The 17,277-nt window shown below is 36.0% G+C and overlaps 1 long non-coding RNA gene across 1 annotated transcript in view; it reads left to right on the top strand.

Moving 5' to 3' along the window:
- LOC143658017 (uncharacterized) overlaps positions 1–17,277 on the top strand; it is a 101,825-nt gene that overhangs the window by 15,115 nt on the left and 69,433 nt on the right. Inside the window, exon 2 of the long non-coding RNA XR_013163072.1 lies at positions 3,521–3,633. This is a non-coding gene — a long non-coding RNA (uncharacterized LOC143658017). The remainder of the gene's footprint in view (positions 1–3,520; positions 3,634–17,277) is intronic.

Raw genomic sequence — 17,277 nt, 5'->3', positions numbered from 1 at the left:
TGGGCCAGTCCTGACCCTCACCGACTCCTCCCTCCCAAAGGCTAGAAAGAGGCTTAAAAAACTTGGGTTTCTTTCCCCGTTTCCCTGGGTGGAAGCAAGAGGCTTCAGACAACTGAAGCTGCTTTTCTCGCGAGTTGGCTGGAAAGAAGGCGGTTCCGCGGGTGAGCCGGGTGGTGACGGGTCCCTGCCCAGGTCCCTCACCTCATGGGGAGACGTGAGGGCAGCAGGGGCAGCGCCATGCCTGGACCAGCTAGGAGGGCGGAGGGTGCTTCCAGGGCACCCCAACCAGGAGTGTCCGTCTCCAACTCTCCCAGCAGGAGCCTCCACTATCTGTGAATAAAATCTTCTCAGTGGTGGCCCAGGAAAGCAAAGAGCTGCTGACCAGAATTGGGGTTGGGAAGTGGGGGACTGGCATCACCCAGGTGTGATTAGGGAGGGTCTACCCCACCCAAGAACTGTCTCCCCTTCCTTCCTCTCCTCCCCAGCACTCACCCACCTGGTGCTCTGCTCACAGCCCCACTGCAACTTTGTGTTTCACTCATCTTGGTCATGGAGGAGTGACAGTTAAAGAAAAAATTTGACTCCAGGAAGCAGTACTGTGTCCATAGCCATAAATCCCAGGTTTAGTATGTCTCCTTGTGGTTTGCAGATGGCCCTGGGTGCCAGGAGCAGCTGCAGGTCTCCAGCCCACTGTTACCTCCAGTCCATTCAAATGTCTGAGCATCCCAGATCTTGGCCCTGTCCTAAATAAATTTCTATGAAGCAAATGAAAACCAACGAAAGCTGGCTGAGAAAGGAGTCCCTTTCCCCATTCATCTCCCATAGTAGAAAGGGAAGAAAAAAAGGGTTTGGTGTCACGATGTCCACTACAATAAAGAACCCTGATGTGGTTCAAAGCTGCACCATGTTTGAGAATTTTAGAGCCTCTGTGAACTGGACTGGTTTATGAAAGGGTGAGGAAGGTAAAAACCCCCATATGGTAAAGGTGGTATGGGGTTCTGGCCAACCTGGGTGCTTATGTTGTGTATATGGGGCTAAGAAGGTCCTTAGCTTGCATAAAACTGCTGAATAACGTAAAAGCCCTTCAGAAAGATCTTCTGGATAATGGCTGACATATGCTTGATGTTTTGACAGTTCACTGTTTAAAAAGTTCCTGGAAGGCCAAGAGTGGGTTTCTAAAGATCACCTATCAAAGCTACACTTTAACTTGCATAGCAAAAGAGGGACTCTTGAAACTTGTTATTATTCCTTTGTTCTCCTTCAAAGCAGAGTTTGCTAGTCTCCTTGTTCTTGGCCAATGTCTGTAATCTCTGTTTTATTCCACTGAGGAGACTCCAATCCAAGTTTGCATTTAAGTTACCTCCCCAGTGACCTCTTTTCCCTTCAAAACTCATTAGGTGAACATTTCTTCTGAGTTCCTTAATGTACCATTCTCTTCATCTGTGCTTCACTATCTCACTAAAAATATTGTCATCTCTATTGGCTGGAACAGCAAGACCAAAAATCACTCATTTTGGGGGGCAAATATTCACAGATGAGTCCGAAATTGAGGTGGATTCATAATATATTGCAGAGCCTCTTGGGCCAACACAGGCTGGTTCTCATGTCAGGACTTGTCATAACCCTGTCATTGCTTCTCTGATGTCCACTTGATCTCCTTTCACCTGTTTCTGATAGAGCCAGAAATGGAAATACAGCAGGGAAAACATATCATGCTTGTATACTTTTACTGACTTCAGTAGTATTTGGTAGACAATAGAGTTATAGAAAGTTGAGGTTGGTGAGAAATGGATAAATTAATACTTAATGGGTAATTAAGTATTTCAAAAGTATTTAGTATAAGAGGACAAATATCTTTTCTTTATTTTGATTATTTATTGCTGTATAAAAAACAACTCAAAAGTTAGGGCTTTAAATTTTATTTTATCATTGTTCATCCTGAGGGTTGACTGGGGCTTAGATGGATGGAGTTTTTTGTTGGTCTTGGTTGAGGTGTCTTGGTCAACTACAGTAAGATGGTTGGGACAAGAACTTCTAAGATGACTCTACTTACTGGTCCTGGTAGGAGTAGCTGGAAGGCCAGGAAGCTAGAATGGTGGGCCTCTGTGTGCCTCTACATCTGTGGTCTTGGGGACTCTCCCTCCCATGCCTCCTCTCTACTTGATCCATCCAAACGGTAATCTGGACTTTTTGCATGGTGGTTCAGGGCTCCCCAAACTGCAAAAGTAGAAGCTACAACCCTTTGGAATCGTGTCCAGAATTGATACAGCATCACTTCTACATCATCATTTTGTTGCTGAAAATGAGTCACAAGTCAGTCCCATTCACTGTCAAAAAGGACTTTCCAGGAGGCCTGGTTAATACAGGGCCATCTTTGGAGACTGGTTGCCACTTTATTCTGGGGCCACTGATAATGTCCAAGCCAGATACCATGAACATGAGAGCTTTTGGCAACAAGTTTGAGGGAATGCTGTCTCAGAGCTTACCCTAGTGTGTGGCCAGATCTCAGCAGGTAACTATCTTGGGTTACATCTAGGGAGTCCAGATCCTACCTTGGAGTCTCATTATCTGCAAATATTTCTGTGCCCCAAAGATACTGACAGGATAGGAGGGATTATGTGAACCAGAGCAGCATGTCTAGGAGGAAAACCTATGCAAACTAACCACTGATGATGGTGTAAGGACCTTTCCTAAAACTTGGTGCACTGTAATATACCTCTGAAGCTTGACCCAACCTCTGGAGTTGGGTAGAGATGAGGGAAGGAAGCTTACAATGCCTGAGGTTGAATATTCTTACCAGAATCCTTATTTAAACAAAACAAAATTAAGGTATCTTTTGCATACTTGCTTTGTTTTTTGGCTTGAGGCTGGCTATTTTCTTTTTCTATTTTTATAAAAGGGAAACTTTAAAAAATCTTAGATTACTTGAACCTCTCACCTGGCACTCCTGTACTCCACATTTAGCAAGTTTTTCTGCATATGCTTTACTCCTACCTAATAGGTCTAATTTTAACTTAATGTATTAATTAAATAGTTCTATGAAGAAAAAAGATGAAGTATAACTAAATGTGATCTGAACAATTTACTAATAATTTCTAGATATTTATTAAGGATAGAGAACTACTGTTGATCTCAGCCACTTCAAGACAAATAAAAATTTTAAATTGATACAATCAACTAAGTTTGTATAAGACCTTTATGTTTGACACCACTTATTATTCTTTCTCTATCAATGAACATTAATTTTAAAATGAAACAGCATTTTAACTCGAATTTTAGGATCTTAATTATTTTCATTAAAAAATATCTAGTAATATTCATTATTTGGGATCTACCAAGCCACTCTGACTTTGAGGATGATTTTTTTTTGCCAGCATTAAACATTTCATCGTGTTCCTGAGTATGATTTAAGCAGCTGTAATTATTTAAACTGGTGTGTGTTGTGAAGTCACATTGTAAAAAATTAAAAAGGCCAAAGCTCTCTAATTGCAAATTCTGACTATTGGTCATCTGTTTTCAGGGCGAGATACATGGAGCCAAGCCAGGGAAGGGGAGAGGCTGCAGAAGCGCGTCTGCACGTTCCAGTTCCTCTGTCATCGCCAGTCCACACTGATGCCATTTCCGGGCAATCTGGTGCGTTTGCTTTTATTGGTAAATTAGCCTCCCGAAATAACATCTTCTGGCTTCTCAATTAGAGCTCTTAAACAATGACTGACTGCATTGTACTGGCATCTCTATGGGCAATGAAGGGGGCTCTCTTTTTTTCCCCTGGGAAAGTAAATTGTACTGGCCTGATCTCAGCAATAAACAGTATTATGAGTCTTTAAACATAGGAAGTACATAAAACATGCTTTGGATAATGGATTTTATATCTCTGAAGAGGGTTAAACAGTATATTTAAAGCTCTTAACATGCTGCTTGAATTCTGTGTCGCATTTTAGAATTTAAAAAATGACAGTAAAAAAAGAAAAATAGAAGATGATTTCTAAGGGTCGAGAGAGGCATACACAAATCAGAGAGAGAAGGAAAATTGCATTTAAATGTAAAATGTCTAAGAATTTTTACCTTTATGAAAGTGGTTAAATTACAATTCTCCTGTGCATTTATACATGATTTAATTTGTTATGTAAAAGGTATAACTAACTTAGATTTAGGAAAAACACAATTTGTAAAATAAGGACTATGGTTTAGGACTTTTAAAGTGATAATTACCTTGCAATATGAATAAAATATGTGGTTTTCTTTTAGAAAGAAAGGACTTAATTTAGTTTGCAGATTACTCCTGTAATGAGTCCATTTACAATGAATATGAATTGTTAGTCTATTTTCGTAATGAATGAATGAGGTTTTAATGAATCACATTTACTTTAACATCCGGCAGCAATATGGGACAACACGGAATTGAATTGGAATATTACTGATAGAATTACACTGAAATATTCTTTATGCAAACTTTTATGGTTTGGCAGGCAGAATTTTAAAATATCTATTATTTTTGTGTTATTCTTTAACAGTACAAAGCTCTTGTTAAGTTTGAAGCTATACACATCACAGAAAACGAATTCTTAAATATAATCCGTTCCTGTGGGTGTGAACCCATTCTAAGTAGGGTCTTTGATGCGGTTACTTCTGTTAAGGTGTGCCACAGCCCAATCAGGATGGATCTTAATCCCGTTATTGGAGTCCTTTCTAAAGGGAATGAAATTCAGGCAAAGAGAAAGCCAAAGCAGGCAATTAGAAGGTGAAATTCAGTGGAAGCTGGAAGAGAATGGAGAGGCCAGGAGAGGCTGTCGTGTGCATTGCCATGTAACAGAGGAATTAGACCAGAGACACCCAGCAGTTTCTCCCCAAAAACCAAATGCTTTCTCCCAAAAAACTAAAAGCCATAGTTTTGGGGGGAAGAGCATCACTTTGATGATGACTTAATTTTCTTGGCCTCAAAACCATTACCAAATACATTTTCATCATTTAAGTCAAAACTTTGCATGGTATTTGTTTGAGAAGCCTGGGAAACTAAAATCGTATCCTTCATCAAATTGTTCGGAAGATTGGCTAATCATCACATAAAAATGATTTAATGTCCAATGAAAAAAGCAAACACATTTGGTAGTATCACAAATGAAAAGAAAAAGATACATATCTTTGATCACAGAGTGGGATCAACAATGTATCTGTGGGGAATAGCAATAATTTGGGATCACACTGCTTTTATATGTTACAAAGCATGATTCATCCATCCATTCAACAAGTATTTATTGTCTTTGCTATGCACCAACTCCTATACTAGGTGCTTCGCCTACTGGAAGTGCTTATGAATTGCATTTGAGGTAGTAGCACCTAGTTTTGTAAGGTAATCCTTAGGTCATTGCCCTATTTAGGGAGGTTAGGTATGTTAGCAAGATGCCTAGGGAAGATTAAATTTGCGCATGTTCTATTCATCTCTACAGAGAGGTGTCAGAAAGTTTTCTTTATCAGAGGAGAGCGCATTTCACATTTGAGGGATTAAGGATAATTTTTTATTTCATTCTCCTAGCCTCTCCAACCCCAGTTGTACCTCTCCCCCAGACGTATAGGACATTTGGAAAAGGCAGGGATGAGAGATTTATTGTCTTTAAATGTAGCATAAAGGTGCAGTTCTCCATTTATGAATCTAAGAGGTAACTTTATGGACAAAAGAGAGAGAAAGAGAGAGAGAGAGAGAGAGGGAAGGGAGGGTTGTTTGGTCTTCAGAGACTTTAAGTTTCAGTAGCCTTAGACCTCATCCTATGGAGATAGTGTATTTGCTCAAGGGAGCAGGGCTGCACCAGGCCTCGGGCAAGGGCAGCCTCATCATAACCCCCCAATTCTTAACCATCGGTCATTTTGCCCTCTAGGGGACACTTGGCAATGTCTGGAGACATTTTGATTGTCATGACTTATTTGGGGTGTTACTGGCTTCTAGAGCTTAGAAGTTGGGGGTGCTGCGTTTTCAGCATATACACAGGGCTCTGTTGGAATCCTGTCTCCTTTGCTCACAACCCCCAGGACACGGTTCAGTAACTGACACATAGGAGGTCCTAAATAAATACTTGTTGAATGAAGGACCAAATGAATGGATGAAAGCTTCTAGATCAATGGTATGCAAAAGGGATTATTTATAAAATTAATTAACAAACCTGAAAAGGCAGCATGATGACCTGCTGTCATTAGTATTTATGGGACATTTTATTCATCTTCACCTCCTATTAAGACATGAATAGATAGAACAATGTGAGAAAATTTTGGAAAATATTTCATTCAATTACTATAATAGAAACAAAAATATGAAAGGCTTATTTCATTACTTGGGAAAATACTGGTTCTCAAATACAAAAATAAATTTTTATTTCCTGGCTATTACCTTGGGTATAGCGTATGAATTTACCAAGTTCTTTAAGTATGGCACTAATTTAGATTGGACAGTATTATGGTGAAATGATCTGATATTTTTTGAGTCACACGAAAAATATTATCAAAAGAACATTTTGAGTGGACATCAGTGCCTTAGTTTTGATATTAATTCATAGGTGGTATTTGAATTCCTATCTGAAGCATTTCATAGGTTTAGTATTGAACTATATATGCATTTTGTTAGTTGTTCTACATAGATGGGCACTGTTCGTTTTTAATTAGATTGGTAAGAACACAGTGTGAAAAGAGTGTGGCTTTGAACTACAATGAGGGCTGCCATACTGCAACATTTTCCAATCTACACATGAAGATAATGCATCTAATACTTTGTTGTTTCCAGGGATAATTTAATCAAATTATTTAGCACAGTTTCTGGAGGTAAGTATCCGTATTGGACCATTTTATTCATTTAAGAAAAAAAAAGAGCATTTGGTAACTTATCTCTTTAATGTGATAATTTGTTCTTTTTAATTATCATTAAAATTATACATTTAAATAGGTTATGAAATTAAACTATATTACAAAGTTTACTGCTAAGTGGTGTCTTTTTAAAATTTTACATTCTGGTCTTTTCTGGAATATAGAAATATTATTGATTTTTATATATTGACATGATATCCAGCAGCTTTGTGTAAGTCTCTTACTAATGTTAATAATTTCCTGTAAGTACTTTTGGATCTGTGTACACATTCACAATATCAGCAAATAATGTCAGTTTTATTTCTTCTTCAGTCTTTTATATTTTATTGCTTCATGGCTTTGGTTAGGACCTGCAGTGCAATGTTGAATAGAAATAGTAAGTGTCATGTTTCCCATTTCAAAGAGAAAGTACTCTATGTTTCAACATTAAGTATGATGTTAGCTACAGAATTTTGGGAGGAAGGAGGGAGAGGAGGAATAGCTTTCCTTTATCATATTAAAGGATCCATATATTCTTAGATTGTCAAACATATTTTCCATGAATGGATGTTCAATTTTTGTCAAAAGTCTTTTCAGCATCTATTGAAATAAATATATTTCTCTTTTCGTCTGTTAATGTAGTAAATTACGTGGTTAATTTTCTGTTGTTAAATTAATCTCATATTCCTGTATTAAACTCAATTTGGTTATGATATTTTATCTTTTTTTACATACATTGCCGAACTGTTTGTTAATATTGAGTCTGGAGTTTTGCGTTTATGGTCGTGGATGAAATTGGCCTGCAATTTTCCTTTCCTATTCCGTCTGTATTGTTTTTTCGTATCAGGGTTTTACTAACATCATAAAATAGTTTGGTGAACATTATTCCCTTTTTTTTCTCTTCTCTGAGAGGGTTTTGTGAGATGGATATTATTCCTTCAAGGTTTGGTAACATTTTTTGGTATAGATAGGGTCCTGATGTGTTTTTAAATTTTTGTTGTTTTTTAATTTTTGTCTTGGGGTGGGTGGGTGGGAGGGATTTATTTTGAATAGATCCCTTTTATATGGTTATAGAATCAGTCAAGATTTCTCTTTCCTCTAAGTTTTTTTTTTTTTTTTTTTTTTTTTTTTTTTTTAAAGGAAAGACAGAGAGAAGGAAGGAAGGATAGAAGGAAGGAAGGAAGGAAGAAAGGGAAACATCTTTAAACATTTTCTTGTTTTATTGTATTCTGTTTCTCCGTTTTTGTTACATGGGCTGGGGCCGGGAATCGAACCGAGGTCCTCCGGCATAGCAGGCAAGCACTTTGCCCGCTGAGCCACCGCAGCCCGCCCCCTCTAAGTTTTTGAGAACATTTAATACTTTTAGGGATTTGTCCATTTCATCCAATTGTTCAATTTTTTCAGCATAGAAGTTGTTCTTAGTATCACTTTATCTTTTGACTTCTTTTTCTATTTCTGAAAAGTAAGTTTTTGGGATTTTAATTGGTATTGCATTGAATCTATAGATCAATTTAGGTAGAATTGACATCTTAACTATATTTAGTGTTCTAATCCATGAACATGGTATGCCCCTCCATTTTATTTAGGTCTTCTGTGATTTCTTTTAGCAATTTCTTCGTATAGCTCTTTTGTATTGTTAGTTAAATTTATTCCTAAATATTTTATTCTTTTGATTGCAATTATAAATGGAATTCGTTTCTTGATTTCCCCCTCAGATTGTTCATTACTAGTGTATAGAAACACTACAGATTTTTGAGTGTTGATCTTGTAACCCGCCACTTTGCTCTACTCATTTATTAGCTCTAGTAGTTTTGCTGTGGATTTTTCAGTGTTTTCAACATACAGTCTCATATCATCTGCAAACAGTGAGAGTTTTGTTGAGGTATTTTCATCTATATTCATTAGAGAGATTGGTTTGTAATTTTCTTTTCTTGTAGTATCTTTGTCTGGCTTTGGTATGAGGGTGATGTTGGCTTCATAGAATGAGTTAGGAAGCTGTCCCTCCTCTTCAATTTTTTTGAAGAGTTTGAGCAGGATTGATACTAATTCTTTCTTAAATGTTTGGTAGAATTCATATGTGAAGCCATCTGATCTTGGACTTTTCTTTTTTGGTAGCTTCTTAATGACTACATCAATTTCTTTACTTGTGATTTGTTTGTTGAGGTCATCTATTTCTTCTCAAGTCAATGTTGGTTGTTAATGCCTTTCTAGGAAGTTGTCCATTTCATCTACATTGTTTGGTTTATCAGCATAAAGCTGTTCATAGTATCTTCTCATTACCTTCTTTATTCCTGCGGGATCAATTGTTATTTCTCCTCTTCCATTTCTGATTTTATTTATTTGCATCCTCTCTCTTCTTCTTTTTGTCAACCTCACTAAGTGTCCATCAATCTTATAGATTTTCTCAAAGAACCAACTTCTGGTTTTGTTGATTTTCTTGATTGGTTTCATGTTCTCAATTTCATTTATTTCTGCTCTAATCTTGTTATTTCTTTCCTTTTGCTTACTTTGGAGTTAGTTTGCTGTTCTTTCTCTAGTTCTTCCAAGTGAACAGATTCCTCGATTTTTGCTCTTTCTTCTTTTTTGATATAGACATTTAGGGCAATAAATTTCCCTCTTAGCCTTGTCTTTGCTGCATCCCATACATTTTGATATGTTGTGTTTTCATTTTCATTTGCCTTGAGATATTTACTGATTTCTCTTGTAACTTCTTCATTGACCCATTGGTTGTTTAAGAGTGTGTTGTTGAGCCTCCATGTATTTGTGGATTTTCTGGCCCTCTGCTTATTATTGATTTCCAACTTCATTCCTTTATGATATGAGAAAGTGTTTTGTATGATTTCAAACTTTTAAATTTATTGAGACTTGCTTTGTGGCCCAGCATATGGTCTATCCTTGAGAATGACCCATGAGAACTTGAGGAAAAAGAGTATCCTGCTGTTGTGGGGTATAATGTTCTATAAATGTCTGTTAAGTCTAGTTCGTTTATTGTATTATTCAAATTCTCTGTTTCTTTATTGATCCTCTGTCTAGATGTTCTGTCCATTGATGAGAGAGGGGAATTGAAGTCTTCTATTATGGTAGATGTGTCTATATCTCTTTTCAGTGTTTTCAGTGTTTGTCTCATGTACTTTGGAGCACACTGGCTCGGTGCATACATATTTATGATTGTTATTTCTTCTTGTTGAATTGTTCCTTTTATTAATACATAGTGTCCTTTTTTGTCTCTTTTGTTTTGCATTTGAAGTCTAACTGTTGGATATTAGTATAGCTACTCCTGCTCTTTTTATGATTGTTGTTTGCATGAAATATCTTTTCCCAACCTTTCCCTTTCAACTTATGTTTATCCTTGGATCTAAAATGTGTCTCTTGTAGACAGCATATAGATGGGTCCTGTTTTTAATCCTTTCTACCAGTCTATGTATTTTTTTTTTATGTCTTTTGATTGGGGAGTTTGATCCATTAACATTTAGTGTTATTACTGTAAGGGCAGTATTTCCATCATTTTGCATTTTGGATTTTATATGTCATATCTAATTTTTCTTCTTTTTACCTTTACTGATAGTCTTCATTTCTCCACTCTTCTCCACACCTCTCTCTCCTGTCTTTTCCTATCTGTCTCTCGTATTTCTTACAGAGCTTGTCTCTTGGTCACAAATTTTCTCAGTGATTTTTTGTCTGAAAATGTTTTAATTTTCCCCTCAATTTTTGAAGGACAGTTTTGCTGGATATAGAATTCTTGGTTGGCAATTTTTCTCTTTGAGTATCTTAAATCTATCACACCACTGCTCACTTCCATGGTTTCTGCTGAGAAATTTATGCATAGTCTTATTGGGCTTCCCTTGTATGTGATGGATTGCTTTTCTTTCTTGCTTCCAAAATTCTCTTTCTCTCTGACATCTGACATTCTGATTAGTAAGTGTCTTGGGCTATGTCTATTTGGATCTATTCTGTTTGGGGTTTGCTGCACTTCTTGGTTCTGTAATTTTAAGTCTTTCATAAGAGTTGGGAAATTTTCAGTGATAATTTCCTCCATTAGTTTTTCTTCTCCTTTTTGCTTCTCTTCTTCTGGGACACCCACAACACATATATTCGTGCACTTCATGTTGTCATTCAATTCCGTGAGTCCCTGCTAATATTTTTCCATTCTTTTCCCTATATTTTCTTTTGCTTGTTGGATTGCAAATATTCCATCCTCTAGTATGCTAATCCTATTGTCTGCCTCTTGAAATCTATGTAGGTTTCCATTGTTTTTTTTCATCTCTTCTACTGTGCCTTTCATTCCCATAAATTCTGTGATTTGTTTTTTCAGACCTTCAATTTCTTCTTTTTGTTCATCCCTTGCCTTCTTTATATTGTCCCTCAATTCATTGATTTGATTTTTGAGGAGGTTTTCCATTTCTGTTCGAACATTCTGAATTAATTGTTTAAACTCCTGTATCTCATTTGAATTGTTGGTTTGTTCCTTTGATTGGGGCATATCTTCAGTTTTCCTAGTATGATTTGCTATTTTTTGTTGGCATCTAGGCATTTAATTTCCTTAATTAGTTTATTCTAGAGATTGTTTTTGCTTTTTTTACCTAGGATTTTCTTGCTGGATGACTTTGTTGTCTATCTGTTCTTTGACATTCAGTTCAGCTTATTCTAGACCTCTAGCTTAGGTTTTTTTTTAACAGATCAGAAATTTTCAATTCTTGTTTTCTTGTTTCTTGCCCTACCTGTATGGTGCCTTTGTTTTTGTTTTTTTACCCTTAGGAGGGTCTACTTAGGTATTATAGACCCCAGTCAGATTTTCCCAGACCAAACTGGCCTCTCTCAGGAAGAAAGAGTCACCTGCATCAGTTTTGCCTGAGAGTGAGCAGGAGGTTGAAAGACTTTCCTATGACGCCTCTAGACTGTGTTTTTACTATCCTGCCCAGTATTTGGTGATTGTCTGCCTGAAGGTCCCACCAGTATAAGGTAATGCGGTACCTTTAACTTCAGCAGGCTCTCCCTGCTGGGGGTGTGGTGGAGACAGAGAAGAATTTGTAGGTCAGTTTTCCAGACCTTGGGGTCTGAATTCCTTGAGGGAGGGATTCTACCTGAATTGGGTCCCACCCCTCTCCTAGGGAAGGCACAGCCTCCAGATAAGCTCTCAGACAAGCTTAATGCCACCCTTGCCTGGGGCAGTTGGAGCCTGAGAAGCCTTGCAGTTATATCCAAAGAGCTGTCAAGCCATAGAAACTCAGCCACAAAAAAAGAAAAGAAAAAACCCTCCTTTTCAGAGCAGGACCCTTGTTCCTCAGATTTGCCAATCAAGAGCTTAAGTTGGTGCATTGCTCTGTGTATCTCCAGGTCCTATGTGCCCCCTTGTTTCCTTCAGGGCCGAGACCTTTCAAGTATTTTGTACTGTCTGATCCAAAAAAACCTCTAATTTTTTTTTTTGTTTGTTTTTTGTTTTTCTTTTTCCGTCAGCCCTGCCCCCTCCGCACCAGGGCAAAACCAGCAATCTCAGCTTTTATTCGAGGTTCAGCTGAGCTGGGGGCCTATTTTTAGTAATTAGAATTTGTTAATTAATTCCACAGCTTGGTTACTCAGTCCCTTGCTGTGGTAAAATCTCTTTCCTTTCCCCTCTGGGAACCAGTCTGTGGGGGAGGGGCACCAGCCTCCATGGCTTGGGGGACTCATGGTTCTGGGTGGGCTCGCAGCTGGTCCAGCTTGTACAGGCTGATGTGCGCTTTGTGTCTGGTCACTGACGTGGCCCCAGCAGTTGTTCTGTACTGTTCCTGGCTATTTACTAGCTGCTCTAGAGGACAAACCAAGTCCCAAACCTCTCTAAGGCACCATCTTGGCTCCGGTTTTCCTCTCTTTTGAGTTCTTTAAGGATCTGTAATTATGCCCTTTTCCTTAATTATATTGATCATTACTAATATTGGTCATTACTGATATTGGTTTTCTCCTATTTTTGATTAATCATGACCTAAGTGTATGAATTTCAGTACTCTTTCAAAGAGCAAACATTTGGATTTGTTGATTTTCTTTGTTCTATGTTTGTTTTCTATTTTGTTACTTACTGCTTTTATTATTTATTGTTTTATTTTCCCTCCATTCTTTTCCAAACTTTTTGAAATGACTATATGCCCAGTTAATGAATGTTCAGCCTATTTTCTTTTCCTCTGGACCTCAGCTTAGAGCAGTGGTTCTCAACTGGGGACAGTTTTGTCACCCTCTATCCCCAAAGGATATTTGGCCATCTGTCGACATTGTTGGTTTTCACAACTGGGTTAGTGTACTACGGGAATTTATGGCATAGAATCCAGGGATGCTGCCAAACATCCAACAGTGCATAAGACACATCCATCCCAAGTGAAGAATTATGCAGCCCCAAGTTTCAAGTGCCAAGGTTGAGAAACCCCGCTTTGGAATATTCTCTACTTTTTGAATTGTAATATTTTGTTAAATTTCAGTTAAAATACTTTCTAATTTCCATTTACACTACTTCTTTGACCATGTATGAGGTATAAAATTTAAGCTTTATTTTATAGCCATATGGAAATTTTGTTCTTCTCTTGTTTGATTAATTCAAGCTTTTAATTTCATGCTTAAATACATTATGATCAGAGAACATTCTGTGTGCTTTTAGCCCTTTGAAATTTCTTGAAACTATTTTTGTGACCCAGTAAATTATTAATTTGTTTGTAAATGTTCCTGTTTGAAAATAAATTGTTCCTGCAGCTGTTGGGTGAAATTTTATGTATAAATTAAATCAATTTGTATTTGTGATTATATCACCAATATTTTTGGTGGGTGTTCAAAAATTATCGAGAAAAGTGTTTTAAAATCTCCCACTATGACTGTAGAGTTGTTTAATTTCTCATTGTAGTTCTCTTAATTTTTGCGTTACATATTTTGAAGTTGAGTTCACGTGAATAAAAAAATGAAGAATTCTTATACCTTCCTGGTGAATAACCATTATGAAGAACTCTTTTGATCTTGGATAGTGTTCTTTTTTTTTGCATGAAAGTTTTCTTGGTCTGATATTATTGAAGCTACACAATCTTTCTTTTGTTTAGTGTTTATGTGATCTATCTTTTGCCATTCTTTTACCTTTAACCTTTGTGAATCCTTAGTTTTAGGATGGGCACATATACACACACTTAACATTTAAATCCAGTTTGATAGCTTTATCTGTCTTCCATTTACATTTAATGTAATTATTGATGTATTTGGATTTACTTCTACCATCTTACTATCTGCTTTCTATTGTCTCCCCTATTCTATGTTCTTTTATTTTCTTCTAATACTTACCCTGGGAAATACAACCTGCATCCTTTCCTAATATTTGATATTAATTTTTCCTTTTAGCTTCTCCAAAAAGTGAAAAAACCTTGTAATACTTTAATTCCGTTTTCCCTTCACCTGACTTATATGCTATTATATTTATTTTGATTTTTCCCATATTTTATATACAATAAGCTTTTTTATTATTTTTATACAGTAAAATGAATTTAACTTCTGCCAATGTATTTACCATTTGATTTGTTTTTCATTCTTTCCTGTGTTTCCCATCTTTAATTTGCAATCAGTTTTCATTCTGCCTGTTTTTCATTTTTTGCATTTTTGTCTACATTCTATTTCTATTTTTCCTTTCCCTTCTATTTCATTTTTTATTCGTCTGCTGACAGTAAATTCTCTTCCTTTTGTATTTGTCTGAATTAAAAAAACAATCTCTTGAAGTTGAAGGATATTTTTGCCATGTTTAAAATTTTTGGTTGTCATTTTTTTATTGTGGGTGCCACATTACAGATATCACCTTCCTGTTTTCTGGTTTTTGTTGTTGCTGTCAATCAAACCCAGGATGGGTTTGCCTCAGGATGATTTTTAAGATTTTCTCTTTGTATTTGAGTTTTATGGAGTTTTGATATGGTATGTCTTCGTGCAGATATTTTTCTCTCAGTTTGTTCTGCTTGTGATTTATTGGTAATCTTGAATTAGTCTATTGGTGTATTATATCAGTTTGGAAAGTTATCAGCCATTATCTCTTCCAGTATTTCTTCTTCCCCATTTGTCTCCTTCTTGGGCCCTAATTAAATGTTATACCTTTTCATTTTTAGTTCTTTGTTTCTCACCTTCTCTTCTATACTTCTCATAACCTGGGCTTCCTGAAAGTCATTCAGAATCATTTTCTTTTTGCCTACCCTCTTGTTCACTAAATTTCTCTTCATCTGTATCTAATCTCTTTACATATATCCATTTAGTTAGCTTCTTACTTAATTGCATTATGGTCAGAGACAAGGTATATTTGAATCTAATATTTTGAAATGTGTTAAAGCTTTTTTTAAGGATCACTGTCAGTTGTTGCAAGTATTTCATGCATGCTTGAAAAAATGTGTATTCTCTAATTATTGAGTGCTTTTTACAACCACAAACACTTTTCCTCTAACATTACAAAAGTTCTGATTGCATGATTCAGATTTATATCCTCAATAATTGCTTTTCTTATTGATCTATCAATTATAGAGAGCTTTGTGCTATGAATATCCCAGTATGACGGTGCATTTGTCAATTTCTTCTAATTTTGTCAATTAAAATAACTATTTGAGACAAGCATAAGTTTATTGGGTGAATAAAAATTTAGAATAATTTTCTAGCTCCCAAGAGATTTGAACTTTTATAATTTGTCCTGAACCATTTTTTTTGGTGAGTAATTGTGTATTATTATTTGCCTCATAGTTTTCCTACCCTTTTTACTTTGAACCTTTCATGACCTTATATGCTACATATGTCTATCAAAATCAAAGAGCTGAATTTTAATTTTAATCCAGTCTGATGATCTTTGTTATTTATTTGGCTTTTTTCTCATTATTCTGCTTTAATTACTCACTAATGAAGCTATTTCAATTAATAGCCACCCCCCCCACTTGTGCTGAGGGCTTTTGGGGGCATTTAATTGGCTTTTAAATCAACTTACATTGATTGGGAATACACATATATTTGTATATTTTTCTACCATCCAATTTTGTATTTTTGATTAGTTTTGATTTTTGTTTTATTTTCTCCATTTCTTCATTTTTCGGAGGGAAACTTTTTTCCTGTTTTTTAATTCTACTTTTGACCTCTTACTATTTTGGAAATAATACTCTTTTTAGCTATTCCTCAGAGTTTACCCTTTATGTTAATGTGCATGCTTAAGTAAATCTTTGACTAATCAATATATTTTCTTCCTGTTGAAGAATACAAGGAAAGAACTCTATTGTTTATTTTTGAGCTGGAAGGTTTCAGGGCATTTTACAGTTTCGAATTCATGGATCAGTCTTAAACAGAATTTAAATTGCTGATATTCATGAGGTAGTTTTTCATCAGTGTCTTAATTATACTGACATATTGAGTTTGATGTTTTCATCTTCAATGTAATATATCATGTCATAACATGGAGCGTAAATCTTTCTTCAGTATATTTATATCTTATTCCTTTTCATCAATTGGATTATAAAACAGTTTAAGATTCTATTTACTATTTCTATTCAAACTTAATTTCTCTCTCTTAATGAAATTTTACTTTTGGTATGATGTAAATAAAAAGTCACAATTTACTTCTTGATATCAATAAAATCTCTTGATTTGCTGAACATCTTCATTGCTTTTGTTTCAAATTCCTTTTTTTTTTTATCTAAATTCTCTTTGGTTCTTTAAGATATTACAGATGGCAAAATATGTCAAAGTGGAAGCCTATAATTAATGTCCTGTTTTATTAAAGTATTCCAAAGTGCCCTTCCAAAGTACACTAAAAATGTTACATTCTCAACTCATCTCTTACGCAGATCCCAAAAGAGGCTGAGGCTACTCAAATACCACCTAATTCCAAGGGTGACATAGACACGTTGGAATGAAAAGAGACAGTGGTCTGAAATAACTGCAGTTTAAATATCATACTTTTACAATATTGATAAAAACATATTACCCTGGTGAGCATAATGTGAGGAACCTTTAGGGCCTTGGAAGAGACCCTTCTCAGTGAGGAGCCTTTAGGGAACTATAACTAAGGCTTCATTAGTTTCCCAGGAAATCTACTTTTCCAGCCAAGTCCTCATCAATTGTAAGTTAGAATTCCTGCTGCATGTGTAATACCCAAAACCTCAAGTGCAAAATGTAATTTAAGTGGTAATGCTTCCAGACATTACACCCCTAGAGGTGGGGGTGAACTTTTGCCACACTTGACAACAATCTTAAAATTTTCCATGTTATCAATAATAACAAGTTGTGAAGCAGAAAGAAATTTTTCTTAAGTATTGATAAAAAAGTATTTTTTGATCAAGTATGCTGGAAGAAAGACTAAATTATCTATCTTCTCAAGAGAAACTGATATGTGAAAGAAAACTTTTGTCATATCAAGAGGTGATCAAAGAATATGCAGCCAAAAATATGGGAAAATATTAAGTGGTGTTTTAGGCAATTACTTAATAAAACATA

This window comes from Tamandua tetradactyla, chromosome 15 (assembly GCF_023851605.1).
Source record: "Tamandua tetradactyla isolate mTamTet1 chromosome 15, mTamTet1.pri, whole genome shotgun sequence".
NCBI lineage: Eukaryota > Metazoa > Chordata > Mammalia > Pilosa > Myrmecophagidae > Tamandua > Tamandua tetradactyla.
This window is presented reverse-complemented; position numbering and strand designations above follow the sequence as displayed.